The sequence below is a fragment of the Dermacentor albipictus genome, unplaced genomic scaffold (genome assembly GCF_038994185.2).
Source record: "Dermacentor albipictus isolate Rhodes 1998 colony unplaced genomic scaffold, USDA_Dalb.pri_finalv2 scaffold_30, whole genome shotgun sequence".
NCBI classification, from domain to species: Eukaryota; Metazoa; Arthropoda; class Arachnida; order Ixodida; family Ixodidae; genus Dermacentor; species Dermacentor albipictus.
In genome coordinates this window covers 2,022,770-2,035,605 of record NW_027225584.1, presented here as the reverse complement: position 1 = coordinate 2,035,605, position 12,836 = coordinate 2,022,770, and the positions used below count along the sequence as shown (strand labels likewise).

Below are 12,836 nucleotides of genomic sequence, written 5' to 3'. Positions count from 1 at the left end.
AGACGCGCAGTCGGTCGCTGCGAATCTGCGCGATCGCTGCATTGAGGCTTCATTCTATTACGCTCCATTTAGTTATACAAACACTATAAGAACATATTTCACATAGTTTGCTCTCAGCGTTTACCTACCTTTCACGCAAGAAGCCGGTTCGGGAGACTCCATTGCGGCGACCGCGCGCAGTGGCGTTCACTGTACGTATTCGGTAAAGAGATAGCGGCTGTAAACGATTGTGTGCTTTCAGTTTGCCCAAGATTGTTATTTAGACAGTAAGAAACTTCTCTCGTTTCGAAAGTACTTACAGAAATGTCCGGGAGAGCTCGTGCGTGGTGTTTTCAGTGAGCGCTGACAGCAAAACCTATGAGGAGCGCGCCACGTGATCCCTCATACTACGCCAGCGAGGCGCTTCCGATAGAGGGCGACTCCGTAACTCCTCGCCGCCAATACTGACTCTAGAGGACAAGCTACCCATAGGGCCCATGCATTAAAATCGGTACAGTGTACTAGAATAGGGGCAGTGTGTTCAGGAAGCCCTCGCCGCTGAGGCGCTTCATGTAGATAGCACGAGATGGCGCTGTAGGAACATGGGCTGTAGGAACATGGGCTGTATATATAAATACCTTGGTATATGGATAAACGAAGGCAACGGATATATGGAAACACAGGAAAAAACCATAACAGTCAAGGGGAAGAGAAATGCAGCCATAATGAAGCACAGAGCGCTATGGGGATACAATAGGTACGAGGTCCTCCGAGGTATGTGGAAAGGGGTAATGGTTCCAGGACTTACTTTTGCAAATGCGGTTGTTTGCTTTAAATCAGGGGTACAATCAGGACTCGACGGGAACCAAAGGTCAGTGGGTCGCCTCGCATTGGGCGCTCACGGGAAGACTACAAATGAAGCTGTGCAAGGGGATATGGGCTGGACTAGTTTTGAAGTGAGGGAAGCTCGCAGTAAAATTGAGTATGAAGAACGGCTGAGGAATATGGAGGAAAGTAAATGGGCTGGGAGAGTGTTCAGGTATCTGTACAGGCAAAACATTGATTCACAGTGGAGGAAAAGAACTAGGAAGCTTACCAGCAAGTATGCGGCCTGTGGGGTGGGCAACACAGCAACAAAGAAGGTCAAGCGGAAAGTCAGAGAGGCTGAATTAATCTCATGGGTGGCGGCAATGGAAAAGAAACCTGCCATGAGTAACTACTTAAGGGGAAAAAACGAAATTAGGAAAGAAACCATTTATGATAACTCAAAGGGAAGCTCATTACTTTTCGAAGCGAGATCGGGATGCCTTAGAACACGCACGTATAAAGCGAGATATAAGAAGGAAGAAGAAGCATGTGCTTGCTGCGGTAAAGCTAGGGAAACGACGGAGCATATTTTATTAGAATGTGAAGACATCTATCCAGCGGTCGATTTAGGCACCACTGGCCTCCTTGAAGCCCTTGGGTTCAGCGGGAGCAGTGGTAAAGCAAACAGGTCCGCAATAGACATCAGTAAGAGGCGATTGGAGGATTGGTGGAAGAAAAGTAGGGAAACGACAAAGGACGGAGACGTACAAAAGCACAGTTCGCAATAGGGTATCAGAAAATTTGGACGTGGTAGTTCATAGTGTGTTTTTTTTCTCATGGGTTAACCTAGGTAGGATATTAGGCAGCATAGTAGCAAGAGCTTGGTGGCGCAAGCCACCGCCCCGTTCCAAAGGGGACGCTCATAACATCCATCCACATCCATCCTGTACGGAACGTACGGCGCAGCGCCAGCACTGCATGCTGATATTTTGATAATCATTTTCTGTCGCAATCAAATAGACGTACAAATCATCGGCGGGTGTTAAGATGCATCCCCGAAACTCACTTCATATAAGAGATGAATTGTATGTGCACTCCTAGCGCATCTCAACGCCCATTAGACCCATTTATTCACCTAACAGCAAAGGTTCTGCAGACACCGAAGTAGTGGCGTAAAGCCGTTAAATTTGTTTTGAGCCACGCTGCCACGTAACTAGAAATTATTCGAACGGAAAAGTCGGCTGCAAATAATGCCGTAGTTAAGGACATCGAATTCATTTAAACTCACTCGGATTCCAGGTGCGCACATTTTCTTTTGCGGTTCGCATTCATAAAAAAGCGGCCGCGGCATCCGCGAGCCAACGTCAAGCGCTTAGTTCCTCAGCCGCTGTTGTAGGAGAGAAGGCAAAACAATATGTACGTACATAGCCCAAAGCCAAAGAGCTTCCCTGCTTGTCATTTACCTTCTTTCGCGATAAACATTTGTCCCTCGTTCTTTCATTCGGTTTCGCGAGCGCCCCGCAACTACATTTGCACAGTTTATTCGTGACATTTTTTTTATTTACCTCATGAAGTGTTCCCGAACGTCAGGCTCATGTGCGAGTATGAGACACACCGACATCCTACATTCCTATGGAACGAATAAAACAGGTAGGAATGACGCCAAGTAAAAGGGATCGCTGCAAAACTACACACATCATGCCAAAACACAGAAAAACAGTGCAAGTACATTCCTACCCAAACAACGGAGACCTACAGCGGAATTATAATGCGCAAATAAATTACTTAATTCATTTTAATTATATTTACAAAGTTAGCTTTTTGAATGCACCAGAAGAAGTTGTGCATTCAGAAGAAAAACACAAAGAAGTGTCCGCATGCATATGTTGCACCAGCCTGCTAAGAACAGTGTAGTTAACTATAAAGTGCAATTTCTTTTTTCGTGGTGCTTCTCTTCACTGATTAACACCTTTAACGTGAAAGTGCAGCCTTGTTAGGACATAAAGACGCACAACTGCTGATGTGAAATTATCAGCATGTAATTTTAAGCTATATATATAGCCAAATTTAAAGCTTTCACTAGAATCATGACATCAACTATGCTGTCGCTGCAAAGCTCCTTTTTGTTGAAGAAGGTTGTAAATTTATTCCCTCAAGTTTCTTTAGTGCTTCGAAAAGCAACTTGGAGGGATACAGCAATCCACCCCTGTCACAAATGTCGTGAATTTTGAGGCTGCTACTGACACTAGAGTTCTGCAAAAGAAGAGAGCGACAGTCCTCACATTTCTTGCGAATAAAAAATTTCTGCGCGACATACCCTGCCATATATAATGGATGAGGCGGTTATCACTCCTTTCCTCCACATAAACCCGGTGCTCTGCCGGAGTATTGTTTAGCCTTTGCTCTACCAGCGTCAGATTTCCAGCTTAAACTAACTTGTCAATTGTTACGCAACGTCCCCTTCCTTGTCAGAATTATCAGGTGAGTGAAGTAGCGATACCAAATATTTACTGACTTCTGTATTCCCTGTTTGAATCGCCTTCGCCAATATATAAAAAGGCAATTCACAACAATCAAAAATTGAGACGGCGTTGGGTGATCGTTGGATCCGCACGACTACCACACAAGAAGTTCTCCAACTTTTATTGGCTTAGTCTAGATGTCAATAGGTATTTAAAACCCTCTCCTTCCAAGTATTCTAACAGAGCCAAAGTGCTGCACAATGTCACACGGAGCCTATCTGCCGTCGACTAGCTGGCTCAAGCCGCAAAGTCCTTTTGCAATGGAAAGCATATTTAGCGCCAGCGAAGAAGGACATAAGGGAGACGACACCACAATGCGCTAACTTCAACAGCTTGATTTTCAGGAAACACCCACCTATTTAACCCACGCACAGTTAAATAGGCGGGTGTTTACTGAAAATGAAGTTGAAGTTAGCGCATTGCGGTGTCGTTTCCCTTCTGTCCTAGTTCACTGGCGCTAAATATGATTTCCAAGTCAGGCTACCAACATGCCCAACAAATGGCAATCCTTTTGCATGCGACTCCCAACGAGACAGAAACTCGAGGAATTCCTTCAGAGCAAGCACATGGCAAGCACGCTGCAACTGGCCGCAACTCACGGAGAACGCGTCCGTACAGCCCGTGCGACTGCAGCGCCGCCGCATACATCCGGGACCTGTCTACGCTCCCGGCTTCAAAGCGGTGCATGGCGCGCGGCGCCGTCTGAACACACTGCCCCTATCTAGTACACTGTAAAATCGGGAACCTCAAGAGCGCCGCCATGTTGCTACGCGCCGAGGTTGCCAGCTCCTGAGACGCTTGCTAGACTTGGTGACAGTAGTCAGTTTTAATCCGGCAACAGTAGCAGCGTAGCAGCTCGTTAGCAGCATGGCGTCTCTATGGTGGCTAGCCACCATAGCGTCTCGCTTGAAGTGTTGTGATGTGTGCGTGCAGCCGTGTGTTTGGGCTTCATAAGTCGGTTCTTTATTCTATGTTGCGGGATGGTGTGGGTGTGGTCCATGTTGGCCGTACAGCTGGCAGTTATGCAACCGAGGGATGATCCTGTTCAAGCTTCTGGCGGTATGCGGTTTTCAGCGGTGACGCCTGTTGCAGGAGTGTCACTCGACGACGTTACGAGCTCGAAGCTGTGGTCAGATTCCTCGTTGGCGTTCCGTAATTATCTTCGCACGGGCGCGGTATGTTGCAAAAGCCGCTTTCGCGATCTATCGTCGTGACGATAGATCGGGTTTTTTATTATTATAAGTAATGATCCAGCTGTAGGGCACATGTAACCGACAAACGGAAGTCTCAGGAGAGCACCTGAGATGGTAGTAGAGCAGGCGGCGCAGGAACTCCAGGGCACCCGAGGGACAGTGGGGGGATCAAAGCTCGAAGCAGAACGGTACGTAGGTTGGGGCCGCCGAGGCAGGTGTGTGCCAGGGAGTGTTCGCACGGACAGCTCCCCTGGCACGCGCAGCCGTGCCTCGCAAGGTCGACATACTTTAAAGGCACCTGCGCCCATGGTCTTTCTTTTGCCTCGGCGCAGTGAGCACGATTAACGAGAATAATGTGGAGGGCATCCGGTGCAGTCGCGAATGCATCATGACAAATGTAGCTCGCGTCGCCTGGCGTCTGTAGTAATATCAGAGTTGGTTGTATGAACTTTATGCATAATACGTTTTGTTACGGTACCTCAACGGAATGGGTCTAGAGGACGGTGTTGGTACATTTTTTCGTACCGCCCTAATCCTATACCCCCACTACAAACACACACATACCCCCTTTTTTTATGTATACATACAATTCCTTGCCATGACGGATCATAGCCTCCTTTATTTTTGAAAAATAGAGGAGGCTATGGACCGATTGACCAGTTCAAGTTTTCAACTTGTCAGTAACTGTCGTAGGAATCACTGTAATAAACATAATTCCACGATCGGATTGTTTACTTTCATTTTTTGTTGTAACACTGAGGACTACATAGAACTTTATTTTGTATATGTGAGAGAAGTATGTGGATATCACGAGCTTAAGCCAATGTGCGATACACAGACAAAGCAGCTGCTACAACATGAACTGCATTGAGGGCCACACAACACATACGTAATTAAAGGTGCAAAATATAGGGGGAAGCTTCAAAATACGCTCTGTAGCACTGCAAAGTATAACATATATTGTATGTGTACAATAAATGTTCAAAAATACAATGCATCAATGTACCATTTGCCTTCAAGTTTATTATGAAGTTCAAGTTTACTGAAGTTTATTATGAGCATATGTACAAGAGGGATCAACTAACACACCCGCAGTCGAGGTGTGCTGGCTGCCTCAGTGTAAGAAAAAGAAATTGGGTAAATGTCGACACCAGTGCCACTGCTTCTTGCCTCTGACCTGCACGTGCCTCTGCGGCATCTTTGTGCACAAGTGTGCTGGCGTGGTGAGGCATAGGAGTCATCCGAGAGAAAGAGTATTGTTTACATGGAGGAGTGGCTGTTCACATTGCCTGTCACTTTCCCTCAAATGTTTCCTTGGCGACTAGGGTGACACACCCGCAGTCAAGGTGGCTGTTCGAGGTGTGCTGGCTGCCTAAACGAAATAAAAAGAAATTAGATGAATGTCGATACCAGTGCTATTGCTTATTGCCTCTTACCTGCATTTGCCTCCACGGCCTCTTGGTTTGCGGAGTCTGTATGAGGGAGCTGCTGTGGCTAGGCGTAGGCATTGTCTAAGCAAAAAGAAAAGGCCATTTAAATGGGGAATTATGGAAATAAATGCAGTTATGTCTGCTTCTTGCACTCTTCTTGCCTAAAAGAGCACTTTGACTGCTTCTGCTTTTTACCTGCAGGTGTTGTTGCGAGATCCTTAGTATGGCTGCGTGCAGCATTGTAACACTTGGTGGAGGCATTTGAAGTGGTAGCCAAAAATATAAAGAATCATTTCTTGTCTGCACGAATGCTTTCAATTTCTAAATGCAGTGGTAACTATCACTATTGGTGCAAGGCCCCCCCACATCTATGCGGCAAGTGCCATAGCTCGAAACTGAATTGTTCCTTTATGTTTCACAAGGCATCTGATATGTCCACATTAGATGTGATGTGTTTGTTTTTATTTATCCCAGTGTGGAGAGAGCATCATTAAATGGCTGAAGTACTATAGCGCCAAACAGACGACACAAGAAGAGACACGGACGAGCGCTTATGTCCGTGTCTCTTCTTCTTGTGTCGTCTGTTTGGCGCTATAGTACTTCAGTAATATGCACCAACTAGCCAACAAAACGTTCTGCTGAAATATCATTAAATGTTTTGTTTATTTTTGCGTGTCTTGTTTTTTGGTTTATTTCTGAATTTATCATGATGCTAAAGTGACTTATGTAATGGCAATCAGCTTTTGTTTTGCAGAAAAACAATGCATTTCCTGACCCATTGTTTGACATCCCCTCACTCGCATAATTTTGCAGAGTATTCTACCTATATTGACTTGCTTGACCTCCACTAAAGGGTCTTGCATTTTTAAATACGACTCTTTCCTTAAAATCATTCGGCACTTCTCATAATTTCTGTACCTTGGGCTTCTGATACTCTGCATTCACTATTTTTGCTTGTTTCTGACTAGAAATGTCTTCTTTAATTTAGAGCTTAAATTTTACCTTTGGAACACACGGAAGGGCTTGCCATTGCATATCTGCATAAAAGCTAGGGAAACATGTTTCATTAAACATTTGCAAAATCCCATTGAAGATTGATGAATGCAGCTTGCAGTGTGATATGACTGAATGAGCCATAAAAGTAACTCATCTCACTTGGTAAATGAAAGCACATATTAGTGTGATGCACAAGATACGTTACACTAACGTGGTGGGTTCTCTTGCTTATAAAGCAAAAAAATCGGTGCGCGAGAAAAAAATTATTTTTGCATAACCCTTGTACACACTGACTTAAGGAAAATGAGCTGGAGCTGTCCACATGATGTACTTATTTTACCTGCGAGTATGGTCAACAAAAATGTGTCCCAGCTGCTTAGTGGTATTCCGGATTATGTCAGTATTGCATATGTGCCTGTTGTCGAAAGTAATTGAATTTTGAAAGTGCTCGCAGGGATCTGATGTGCATATCTGCAGTTTATGGGTACATGTAAAAGACTCAGCATCAAGTGCAAGTGAACGGTCCCACAGGCCCGGAGTCGATCATGCAAATAGATTCGCTGCACAAATTTGTGACCAGAAAAGATATGCCACATGAAATGGCATGCAAGGAAGTGTTGAAAATATTGCACAGTTAATAAAACGCCTAAGCTATTAATATGTGGCTTGATGCACTCGTTATGCAAAACGGAGGTGAGGCGTGCAGACAGGAAACAAGAGTAGAGTATTTACAAGCAAACAACACGCGCGCCGCCCACTTCTCTACTCTTGTGTCCTGTCTGCACGCCTCACCTCTGTTTTGCATAACGAATCCTTACGAACTAGCTCAGCTTTCTGTCGTTCTAAGTCTCGATGCACTCGATTTCGTCCGCATTAGGCACTCGCCTCTTGATTACTTCGTGGCACAGAAATACTCGGTCATCAGGCTGTTTTTCTGCTGTGGCCTTTGTAGAAGCATGATTGTTCAAAGTGCAACAATTAAACAGATTCTTTGAGTTGCTTGTGGCTTCGACAGTACAATTCCGGTGAGCTGGTCCGCCTGTCCAGCAATTTCCTACTGAAGGGAAACCTGCAAATAAAAACACCGCTCCGCATGCAGAAAAATGCTCTACTGTGACGCTTCTCGAACGACTGTGATGTACCACAAGAGCTGCCTACTCGCGTGATATTCTCAACAAGGAGATAAATTCGTTTACTTACATGTGAAGGTATATGCCAGACCACTTCGGGGCTTCGGTGGCACATAAGGCACGAGTGTGTAGCGTCCGATGTCGACGCGCGATCGCATGTCAAACGAAACTACTACGCATCCAAAAAACAGATTCGAAACCGAAATTCGCGTCATCCTTTATTGCATGAATGCGTACATCGTGATTTACATAAGTCACGGACTTAGCGATCGCTTTCTGTAAACTTAATATTAACGTACCACCTTCATAAAGCCATCAGGTATGCGTTTTTAGGTGACAAAGCATAAGGTGACCTGTACTTGTTCTCAGCTCTTTCAATAGTAATTGCGCTGGCCACATTGACCAGTAGCAACAGGGCGGCGCCCTAGAGGTTCCCACTTTTCCGGCCCAGCTTTTCCTCTAGAGTTGTTCTACTAACTCTATGGCTGCTTGTTTACAAATTCACATATAAAAAGGAGGGTCGGCCGCTTACTACCGAGCAGAAGAGGCGACTGCTACTATTAAGGGGGATGCTGATACTGAAGCAAGAAAAAATGCGGGTCAGTAGGTACATGTGGGTGCGGGCTGCCTGGTTGAGAAGAGAGCGAGCACCATACACTGGTATTATTAGCAAATTGTCTTGCCAGTATTAGCGATGAGACGCGACGCTTCTCCACTTTAGTTATTAAGGCCTCGTTGAAGGTTGCTTTGTTCATTTTAGGTGGACACGATGCGCGAACCAACACGATGCGCGAACGAAATCACGGTAGCACATGTTTTCCTTGACGCGCGCGCCAGTTCTGCCGAGAGAAAAAAAAAGTTCCGCCAAGGAGGTTCCGTCGAGATGCGTAGTGTTCCTGTATATGCTCCCGCATGCTCCCTGCGGGAGCATATACAGGAACACTAGAGATGCGCAGAGACTAGGGCCATCTGGTGGCAAAAAAATAACCAAAATGTCATGTGACCAAATGCCACGTGACTTACCTGAACTCTGATTGGTGGATGCCCCCGCGGGACGCGTTTTTTTTCTACTCCGAGCAGCAGCACGCGGCGGCGCGATTTCGTGATAAATCCTGCTGGGCACGCGTCAAAATGACGCGCGCGTCCCACCATCCGCGCGTCAATCGCGCCTGAAATCGCGCCATGCGGTTCCGCCTTAACGGATGACGCGGCGCGCTCCTCAAACGTTTTGCTGTCAGCGCTCACTGAAAACACCACGCGAGAGCTATTCCGGAAATTTCTGTAAGTACTTTCGAAACGGGAGAAGTTTTTTGCTATCTAAATAATAATCTTGGGCAAACTGAAAGCACAGAATCGTTTACAGACGCTATCTTTTTACCGAATACGTAAAGTGAACGCCACTGTGCGCGGTCGCCGCGATTTAGTCTCCCGAACCAGCTTCTTGCGTGAAAGGAAGGCAAACGCCGAGACCAAACTATGTGAAATATGTTCTTATAGTGTTTGAATAACCAAATGGAGCGTAATAGAATGAAGCCTCAGTGCAGCGATCGCACAGCTTCGCAGCGACCGACTGCGCGTCTGCATGCTTGTCCACGCACTGTTTCGCTTTCGCCGCGTGCGCATTTTCGCACCGTGCCATGAGCTTTAGGCTGCAGAGTATGAGCATTTGACAGTATACAAACAACCATTGTTGCGTGGGCGCTATCAGAGCTGCTCAAAAATAATTTCATTGTAGAGACTTCGACGCCTACGGGGACTGATGTGCCGGACGTCGCGACGATTCAATCTTCTTTTTTTTTCTAAATTCTTGGACGTTTCAATATTATTTCTCGAGTTTCGTCGCACTATATGTTTATCGGTGTTTTCAGCGTGCGATTTCCCGCTGCTGCTTTTTTTTGTAATCCAGTGCATTAATTCATAACACAAACATGACCATAAGCCATGCGTTTTTGTGCTTCTTACCGCTCCCTATCCACTCCAGTGAACTTGCCAGTATCTATAGCATCGACAAGTTCATAGACCAAACCGTCATGACATTAGTCGGGCAGCGGACTCGAGCGAGCGTCTCAGTGCGCGTTTTTCGAACATTGCAGACCCGGTGCCGAAGCAGAAATCTTCCTCGCGTCTGTGCTTGCTGCATACCCGAGTTGTAGCCGATGACTGTTTGCCGGTTTTATGTTTCGCGAGCCAAGCTTCACGCAGCTTCTTGTCCTGCGGCTACGTATGAATAAGGCTGACACCGGGCTCCATTGCGTACGTCCGGCACTGCGGCACCGAGTAGTAGCCTACCATGTTGCGCACCTTCAAAGGCAGCCACTACCTATTCTAGTGCTTTCAATCGTTCCAAAGGAGACACTTGAAGCGGGAAAATCCCGCCAATAAATGAGGACCGCAGCGTACGAGGGAACTTAAACTTTCCTTTTCAGCTCGCTTCGGCACTCCCGAAGCAGCCGACGCGGCCGCTATGTCCACGTGATACCTAAGAGCCGACGGTGGCGTCAGCTTTTCCAGTGGTGGAGCTCGAGGCCAATACACGCTGTTTTTTTCTGCGCCAAATAACACAGCACTGATAACTTGTTATAAGCGCATGTGCACATCTTCTGTCAGACTAAGGCTTTGCAACCAATACAAATGCGGCATCGTGGCAAATACGGCTCACGTCACAAGTAAAAAAAAATTATAAAGTTTTAATTACCAATTTTAGCGGCAACATTGCATTTGCAAAATTGAAGGCCGACATTCATATCTTGCCCAAGAACAACTTCACAAAAATCATCGTAGGTACTATGGCGCGCAGTATTTTGGCTGTGGGCAGCCCTGAACGAAAATTAAATTGTGCCTCAGTGACGCTGATCTCCCCACCATATTGGAAAAACGGAAAACGCCACCTGCCTCCCTGCTGTGCGGGCGCCAATGTTATGACAATTACGACTTCTCTTTATTGTGATCAATAAAGCCTCGTTTTTATTTGCTGCTATACGGACAAACGTGACTATCCTAGCTGCGGTACCACCAAAAGATTGGGAACAGAATAGAGCACGCTTCGCGTCGATTCTTGGCGTCACCATAAAAAAAAAAAGACCTCGATGAAGCCCGTCGCAGCGAAACCTCTTAGTCTGCACTCGCAATGGAGGGGGTTGAGGGATCAACATCACTGGTCCACTATTTCATGTTTACCCGCCGTGGTTGCTCAGTGGCTATGGTGTTGGGCTGCTGAGCACGAGGTCGCGGGATCGAATCCCGGCCACGGCGGCCGCATTTCGATGGGGGCGAAATGCGAAAACACCCGTGTGCTTAGATTTAGGTGCACGTTAACGAACCCCAGGTGGTCAAAATTTCCGGAGTCCTCCACTACGGCGTGCCTCATAATCAGAAAGTGGTTTTGGCACGTAAAACCCCAAATATTATTATTATTATTTCATGTTTCTTTCGCTACTGCCATACTGGGTGCCACCCGCAGTACCAAAGTACTGTAGGTTGTAGCACCCAGAACGATTTTGCTTAAGAAGTTTTTGTTGAGTTAATAATATGACTTTGAATCTTCAATTCTGGAATTGAAGTGCTTTCTCTATAAGTACTAATTAGGGGATTACTAAGGATGTGGTTATTACTTACCTGCCATATTTTGCACGCTACCGAGTTCCTAGTATTCACAGACACATAACTTCATAGAATATCCGGAAATATCCTTACAAAATTCACGTTTTTTTTAAAATTCTGTGCAGCTGACAAAGACACTGTACTTATGACATGAAGTCACACTATAACAACAGTTTTCTGAAACTTTCGAGGTAAGAAGGAAAGCGTGAAACATAACGGCAGGTTTCGCAGCGGCTTCTCGGAGCGAGCGGGAGAGGGGAAGAAAAAGCGAGCGGTGCCCGCGACTATATACAGCCTGTCGAGTCATACGCCGCCAAACTATTCGGCCGCGCCGAGTCTGAAAACGATCCAGAGAATTCCATTCGCGACTTTTGACTTATGCAACGTCGCTCCCAACGAACGCTTCGCCGTAAACGAGAGCGCCGGGCGTGCTCGTTGAACGCCCTCTTACTGCTGTCTTTGTTCGTCTTCGCTGCGCGTTCTGAACAGAAGAGGGACCCAAGAGCCTCAACGCTGTATGTTTAGCGACTCCTGCTCCCAGCATGAACGCACGGCACACCCCACATGACACATGAAACATTCCGCTAACGCGAATAGTTTAGCGACCATTTTGGGAATTAAATTTTTAGCCCGCACATTCGTGCAATTATCTCATGGGGTGTTGATAGAGCTGCAGCCGACAATTCTGCGGCGCAACGCATCGGGTACATGACTTCGGGCTGCTGGATACCGGAGCATTCTTTGCTATTTGCGCCCAGTCAAGCCGGCGGAAAAAGGGGTGTCTTCAGGCGTATGACACCACCCCCCCCCTCCCACTGGCCCCTTGCACCCGGGGCCCACGGCCCCCCGGCCCCCCCTGTTGCTACGCCACTGAGCTGGGTGCTGAGAAGCTGACTTTTCTTGGCCATGTTGTTTCAAGCTCTGGCATTCAACCTCATCCAGACAAGGTTAAAGCTGTCGAGAAGTGTACACGACCCACCACTAAACGCCAGCTCCGCGAGTTCCTTGGCCTTCTAAATTAACTACCGACGTTTCGTACCTCGCTGCGCGGCCGTTCTACACCCTCTCCACCTCCTGCTGTCGACACACGAAGGTGCTGCTAGGGAGCTGCTCTGGACGGACGACGCCGAAGCGGCTTTTCAAGAGATCAAGAGACACCTCGCCGACGCCACACTTCTC

At 46.8% G+C, this 12,836-nt stretch overlaps 1 long non-coding RNA gene across 1 annotated transcript; it reads right to left on the bottom strand.

Annotated features, from left to right (window-relative positions):
- Window positions 1-5,601: 5,601 nt before the first annotated feature.
- On the bottom strand, window positions 5,602-8,904 carry LOC139052722 (uncharacterized). The gene is made up of 4 exons (XR_011510030.1): window positions 8,128-8,904; window positions 6,934-6,968; window positions 5,938-6,012; window positions 5,602-5,873 (listed from the first exon to the last, which is right to left on the bottom strand). It is a non-coding gene; the product is annotated as an uncharacterized lncRNA (long non-coding RNA).
- Between the last annotated feature and the right edge of the window lie 3,932 nt (window positions 8,905-12,836).